This window comes from Manis javanica, chromosome 16, assembly GCF_040802235.1.
Source record: "Manis javanica isolate MJ-LG chromosome 16, MJ_LKY, whole genome shotgun sequence".
Lineage (NCBI taxonomy): Eukaryota > Metazoa > Chordata > Mammalia > Pholidota > Manidae > Manis > Manis javanica.
In genome coordinates, this window is record NC_133171.1 from 37,147,840 (window position 1) to 37,155,613 (window position 7,774).

Genomic DNA, 7,774 nt, shown 5'->3' on the forward strand with positions numbered 1-7,774 from the left:
AAATCCTCATCATTGCCTCCATTGACAGGATGGCCACCACACCACACACCTGGCATTTTCTGGTAAAGTAAGTTCATGCAAATAAGTTGCTATGGCTTTAACAATACTTTGCTTCCTAAAAACTATTAAATGTTTTTCCTATTGTAATTTTCAGGTTTACAATGTAGAGAGAAAAACCACAAGCTGGCAGTCACATTGTATGGTGATCAGTGTAATATTGACCCTATATTCCAAGAGGTAGCAGTTCTGACTTCCAATGACATTACTTTAAGTCCAAAAAAGTAGATCTTGTTGGACTTGGAGGATAATAAATGCAGGAGGAATTTATTCTGAAAGGATATCCAAGTTATTTTTGTCTTAAGTCTAGAGCAATGTAAAAGCAACCCATATTTCCAATGAAGATATCAACCTCAAATGATCAGCAAGATGAGAATCATGTGTCACTTACATAGCAAGTTAAGATTATGAATGACATTACATCATTTTTTTGAAATAATGAACCATAAAGCAGTCTCCCTTCCCTGGGCTGTGCCGCCTTCTGGAGAACACTTAGGCTGGCACTCAGAAATAGTCTGTGGAGGCCTCACTCATGGTATCACTGGCCTCTGAGTGGAATGAGGCCTGGTCCACAGACAGCGAGACCCGGGAGAGGTGAGCTGTGCTTGGCCACTGGCCTCAGGAAGCCAGAGGGTTTGGGCCAAACGCTGGGGCTGGCACACTGACTCAGGCAGGCACAAGAGGTAATCTCAGTTCTCAAGAGACCTCAGATAGACACAGGCCCCTGGGGAGGCCAAGCACATGCCTCCACAGAGTTCAGTCTCCCTAGGATATACCTGGACTTTTAATGAAATCTAGGAACTAAAAAAAGGTAACAGTGGTTCTTGACACATTCTAGGGACTTCCATGTATAACGTCAGTTCACTCAAGTGGTAGATGTTGATCCTGCTGTTTGACTTGCTTGGCCCTGGCTTGGATCACTCCCGGTTTATCGGGAGAGAAGGGAAAATTGGGAGCCCACATAAATGAGAGGAACTTCTAGTCAAGGTTTAGGCTGTGGGCTCACGGGAGAAGTCCAGGCTGGGGTTAGGCATTTGGCTGGTGCTCTGTTTGTGCCACGGTGATGCCTAGAGTCATGGGGAGCGGAGGGAGCTAACAATTCTCTGAAGAGCTGGGAAACTTGCAGGCCACTTGCACCATTGGAATGGCCTGTGATTTATTATGGAATCTTCTTAAGTTGTGCCCCTAAGATACCAAGGACTTTGCTGCCTACAGGAAACATCACATAAAACTTTAAAACATTAGGCTGTGTCGGACACTGGCAATTGTACATGTTTAACCTAATCTCTCTAGGTGGCACATAGGCATGACTCTCTAGGTGGCACATAGTGAGATTTTTTTTAAATAAAAATCATTCTCTAGAACTTCTCCAAAGTTTACATGTTTCTCATCCTACTTGATAACATATTTTCATTTTTGAACCCCCCCACCTCCTGCCCCTCAAAATAGGCTATCAGACAGACCATTTGCTCGGTTTGATTCTATTTTTAGAATGGCTTTCCTTTGGACAAGGCCATTAGAGCAGCTGCAAGAGCTGATGTCTGTTCCTCTGTGACCAGGAAAAGCCTTCACAAGAGAGGGGACACCAATGCCCCTCTGACAGCAACTCCAAATATAGCTCCAGGGTGAGCCTGCTGGTCAAAGGATAGAGCGTCCTCTTCTCCTGAACCAGCTGCTGCTGGATTGAAGGACAGCCACAATAAATATATGAAAAATAAAAAAGAAGAGGAATTTCTAGAAGTTACTATTAAACATTACTTTTTTAGGATACATCATCAGACAGTATTAAAGACTTAATAGAAGTGAAGGGTTTATTTCTGCCTTGTGTCAGGTTGTTATCAAGGAGGATTCAAATATATGGTCTCCTCTCCAGAAGTTAATAGGTTAGGACACAGCACAGCAAGTGACAAGTTTTAGGAAAAATACCTACTATTTTTGCCTGCTGACTATGTGCTCTCACTCCACTAAGCACTAACTTACTTTAGATCATCTTCCCAACCACCCTTTGAAGCTGGGAAACCAGACAAGGACGGCACGAAATAGTCATCACCAGTAAAGTGACGCTAAAAATGTGCGATTTCACTTCCTCATTTCCAAGCCATAGACTAGGTAAACTAATTTCAAGTACCGGTTAAACGGAAGTTTGGGGTCGGGGAAGGACGTGTGCTCCACTGGTTGCATGTTGGGTGACCATCTGCTCCCCTCTCCCACCAGCGGCAGCCGTGGCTTGTCTTCGCCTCTGTAGTCCACCCGCAGGGTCCCAGACCATCCTGGGGCCCCTTAAATGGCCACGACCAACATGTCAGTTTGAGTTTCTGGGAAGAGGGAGAGAAGGACATGACCAGCCTGGAGTCAGAAAGGCAGATAGCCTCCGAAACTGCTTCATAAGAGAGAAAATATTTAGCCCCAATAGAAGCCCATGGTAGGCTATTTTTACCCCTGGCTGCCTTAAAGGAAACTTGTTTCTCCCCAGAGAGTAATGCAGGCATGGAGAATCTGGCTCCCATAATGTGACCTCCACTCATATTAAATACTTTCAACTCATGAATGACTTTAGGGTAGTCAAATAATGAACCCACCCATATGCCTCCTCGCCGTGGATGGTATCATGTAGACCTTGCTTCCCATGTAAACTTGAGCAATAATTAGGAGCAGAGATCTCGCCTCCAGTGCTTGGTGTCGTCCAGAGCACGTGGCAGCGCTGGGGCACATAATGCAAGTTCAATCCACCCTGGCTGAATTTATCGCTCAGGCATAAACGTTACTTTGTCATGGTGTGTCCTGACATTACGTGGAGAATCTAAGGCACCAGCAAAGGGGATGTATTCTATTTTTCCTCTTGGCAGGCAGCAAGTCAAAATTTCCTTTTACACTCTGTCTTCACACTTTCTCCTCCCCCAGAGCCTACCATTGTCCTAGAATATCACTATTCATGCAGGGCTACCCCCGTGAGCCTTTTTAGACAGTGTTCTGTCATGAACTATACGTAGCAGTGAGCCAAAAGCAGTGATCAGAGACTAATTTATTCCTCATCCCTTCCCCCACTAGCAGTACTGCACAGAAGCACAGGACTTGGTCATATCACTGAGGAACACCCAGAGAAGTGTTTGTTAAAATCGAATCCACACAAGTTGGCATCTCTCTCTCAACCAGCTTATGGCCTTCACCCACCACCAGGCCACACACGTCACTCATCATGGGCTGGCTGAGTGCCCTCTATGGAGGGCACAGGATGCATTAAACAGGGACCCTTTCCCACAGAACTTACAGAACAGCGTGGGAAATTATCAGACAAGCAGCTGCTTGTACTGTGCTGAAGGACAGGTACACACAGGAATATGGGGATTCCCACAGGAAACCAGGTCCTGTAGGGGGAGCAGGGCCAGGAATGCTTTGAAGGCACTTGAGCCAGGCCTTCAGCAAAGGGTTGGATATAGTCATGTACAGTCAGGACCTGGCAGGGAATGGCAGAAGCAGGGGCACGAAAGCAGGGAACTGCATGGACATACTCAGGAACAAGCGATAGAATCATTTGGTTTCATCAGCATGAGGACACATGAAAAATAAGAGATAAAAGTTAGACTCCTATCAGATCAGGAGCTCTGTAAAATTGCACGCTACACATTTCGATTTCCTCCAAGGGGAAGTGTTTTTGTGCACAGTGGTGGCATTAGAGCTGCATTTGTAGAAGTCTGAACCAATGTGTGCCCTCCCGGGAGGTGGGTGTATGAGCCAACTTCTGGGTACTGCTCATACGGAGCCAGAGGGCAAGGGAGCTTATGGACAGAGGCACAGAACAGAGTGGAGAAGGGCAGAGTGCGGTCTGGCGGGGCACATAGAAGGTGTCCAGCACAGCTGATGTGTGGCTCATTTTGACAGATGAGCAAACTGAGGCACACACTGTGTTGTCTAAGGCCATGTCAACTGTCAAATACCAGAGTCAGGACTTGAACTCAGGCCTATCTGACTCCAGGGCTGGTGTTCTTGCACGGTGTTAGCCTTGACATCACTGCAGAAATGTTGACATCCCATTTGACAATGTAGACATGCGGTCTGATTCTCACGCACCCACTCCATTTCAGCAACCAGCTGATGGGCCAGCCTGCGGGGCGAGGATCCAGAGTATTGGAGGATGTTACCATAAAATGACAGACCAGGCCCCCAGTTTGGGTAAGGGAAAAAGAGAACCCTTAGAAAAGTACTGTCTCTCAAAATAATGAGGGATCCAGGAACTAGAAGGGAAGAAAAGAAATAACAATATACATAATAATAGTTAACATTTTGATAAGTGTTAATTTTGAAACACTTTATATAGATTATCTCAATTTTCACAGTTCATGGAAGTGTAGTGATTAATGGCACAGAGAGGTTAATTCATTTGCCTAAGATCACACAGATAAGAGAGTGGAAGAGGCAGAATACAAATTCAGGTATTTCCAACTTCAGGGTCTGCGCACTGAACCTCCACAAACTGTCTCATTGAAAGAAGTCAAGTAATATAGGAGAAAAGACACAGACCCTTTAATATGAAAGAAGACTCTTTAGGATTTTGGAGGTTTGCTTACTGGAAAATCATGTACCCCACAGCTATCTAGAGATGACTTCTTCTAAGGTAACCATTCATTCTTTGTGTCAAGTCAAACTCAGCTTCCTTTAAATTTGCAACCATATGCTTTTCCCCCCGCAGCCTCCCCATGAGGCCAGGACTGGCCACAGCTCATGTCCCCCGCCTCTCATGCCTGGAAACCAGTTCTGTTCCTGCCATTGCTTGGCTAGCAACAAAAAGACTGGGTTGTTTGAAGCCAGAATTTCAAGGGTACACTTAAACGTGTCTCTCTTTTCTTCAATAGCAATATTTTTCTCCTAGTGGATTCAAGCTTCTTTTAATTTGGAAACTTTCATCTCTCATGGCACCTCTGTATTGTGGACAGGGATAGTTGTCATTATTGGGGGTTATGGTGAGCCAGACATGGCTCTTAATTCTTGTTCTGTATTAGCTCATTTAATCCCCATAAATAACCTGATGGGATGATACTATTATTATATCCAATTTGCAGATAAGGAAATAGGTTCAGAGAAATTAATCTCTCTCTTGTTTCCTAGTTAAGTAAATGTTGAAAGCTGGCCGAATCCGAGTTATTGAATCCTAGAGCTGAGTTAGGGGTCTTTTGCAGTTTACTACAGCCCTAGTGAGACCCAGGATCCTGAATATTAACAAAGTTATATCTACTCAAGGATGATAGTTAAAAGCCCTGGTTCTTGAAAACATTCCAAAAGGCATGGAATCACATTTAAATCATTTCAAAAAGTCATATTTATGGGCCTGAAGGCTTATAATCCATATGCCAAGGACACCACATTATGTGAGGTAGGAAAGCTGATCCCCCTCACTTGCAGGCATAAGCAGCGCAGTGTCCAAGCTGCCAGGGTGCAAAATTACATTACCTAAAACAGTTGCCACGGACAGGCAGTGATTTGTGACTCCTGGGCGGCACCTTAAATAGGAAGATCCTCTGAGACATGTAGTTTGGATTATTATTTTTTAATCCCCATTCTTAACAAATGGCCTTATCATATTTGGAGTCAACTAAGATATTGACTAACAATGTTTTGTTTTTTTATTTTTATCTTCATGTTATGCACATACCAGGGGAAAAAAAGTATCTATTCAGATAGATCAATTGATTTGCATACTCAGAAAGACAAATTAAGAGGAATTCCTTCAGGAACAGAAAAGAAGTAACAACCTTCCTTTCATGAAATTCTCTTTCATGCCAAGTCTCAGTGACATTATCTGAGTGGCCTCATCTGATTATTTCTTTGGTCTGAGCTCCTAGAAGTAGAACTTTTATGTCCAGGGATACTATGAGGTTTATAATACATTTTGCCAAACTGCCTACCAGAAAGGCGTTAGGCAGCATTCTAGAAGAACCCTGGTTTCCCCTCTCCCACCATGCTGGTATTATCCAGATATTTTGAATTTTACCATTGAAAAATATGTTCAAATTCTGCTTAGTCCATTTTTCTTTACTCCTTGGGTTTGTGGCGCACAAAATCTAGCCCACCTTCCTCTCTGACGTCACTTCACAGCACACCTCATCATGCCCAGCTTCAGCTCCACAGGTCTCCTTGCCTCTCTCTCCTTCAGCAACTTCTCCCAGCCCTTGATCTGCACATGCAGTTCCCTCCTGGAGTCTGGAGTCTCTGCCCACTCTGCCTGGTGGACTCCTACTCATCCGTGAGCTCTTTGTCTAACCACCTCTTTCTCAGCAGTGCATCTCTGTTTCCTCTAACTAGATCAGACCCTGGGAAGCTCCCCTCAAAGCCACTCTCTCAGTTGAAATTTATGTGCTCTGTGACTCACTTAAGGTTCTGTCTCCACAGCTAAACTGCAGTGCCATGGACCCATGTATTTTCTGTTGTTACCCATCCATTGCATTCTTAGCCCAAAGTGCCTAGAACATGCTAGATACCGAACAAATAACATTTCAGTAAATAAATTAGTAAATATTATGAAATAAATAGAACTTATTTTCAAGCTGCTATTGACTCAAAAAAATAAAGAAATGCAAAGACTATTTTTTTGGTAATACAGTGTAATAAATATGTTGCAATAGAAGAAATACACAAAGTTCCATTCAGCAAAGAGAAGGGGCAAGTGCCTGACTTTACCAGCAGTGATCTGAGAAGGCATCACGGGGCGGGTCACCTGAGCTGAGATATGAAGGGGGAGCTCCCAGGAGAGGGTCAGGGCGGCATGGGGTGGGCCCTGGGGACAGAGGAAGAAGCGGCGCTGGGACACAGCAAGGAGAGCATGGAATGAACAGGTGCTGAGAGAAGCTTTCTAGCAGTGAAGCACAAGGGGATACAGGAAATAACAGGGCTGAAGGGGTGGCTAAATCTTTATTATGAAGTTTACACAGGGCTCAGTAGACACCCCTAGAATCTGCATTTTTATAGATTGCTTTTACAAACTGGAGAAGGCTTTGGGGTGGAAGGGCCTCAGAGAGGAGACAGAGACATGGTGAAGAAGCTGTTGAAACTGTCCATGAGACAGATTTGGACCGGAACCAAGGAAGTGGCCATGGGATTGGAGAAGAGGCAGAAAAGGGTAATTTGCAGCGCCCATTGCAAAATGGAACGGGGGGGTGCCGCTTGTTCAAGGAGAAAGTGCCATGAAAGGTACACACATAGCTTTTGTCCTTTCTTCCACAGTCCCCCTACCTCAAACTCCTCCCACGTTGTCCTGGTGTTATTTGCTATTTAATTATTTTCTCACTAAGGAAGAAATAAATTCTACATTATTAGAATGGGTTTTACCCTCACTTTATATTGTGCAATATCAGTCTTAAAACAAATATCAGAGCATTTAACTCTTGCGCCGTCACTGCAGTTACACGACTTGAATTTCGTGTCTCATTCCAGAGGGTGCCTCAAGCTGGCCACGAGAGGCCACTGCAAGCCAGACTGGGCAACCGTGGGAGGAGCGAGAGGCTCCCGGGCGCAGAGGTGCTCGCGGGGAGGGCAGACGCGGGCAGGCGCGCCGGGCCGCACAGGACGAGCGCGTTTGCTCTGCCCGCGCAGGGTGGATGGAGAGGTCAAAGCAGGCGACCCCCCTTCCCATCGGCCTGCAGTCCCAACCCCCGCAGACTGGTAACTGCCAAGGATCTTAAACCGCGTCTGGGGGGCGCTCGTACTGTTTGGAGGTGAGCGGAAC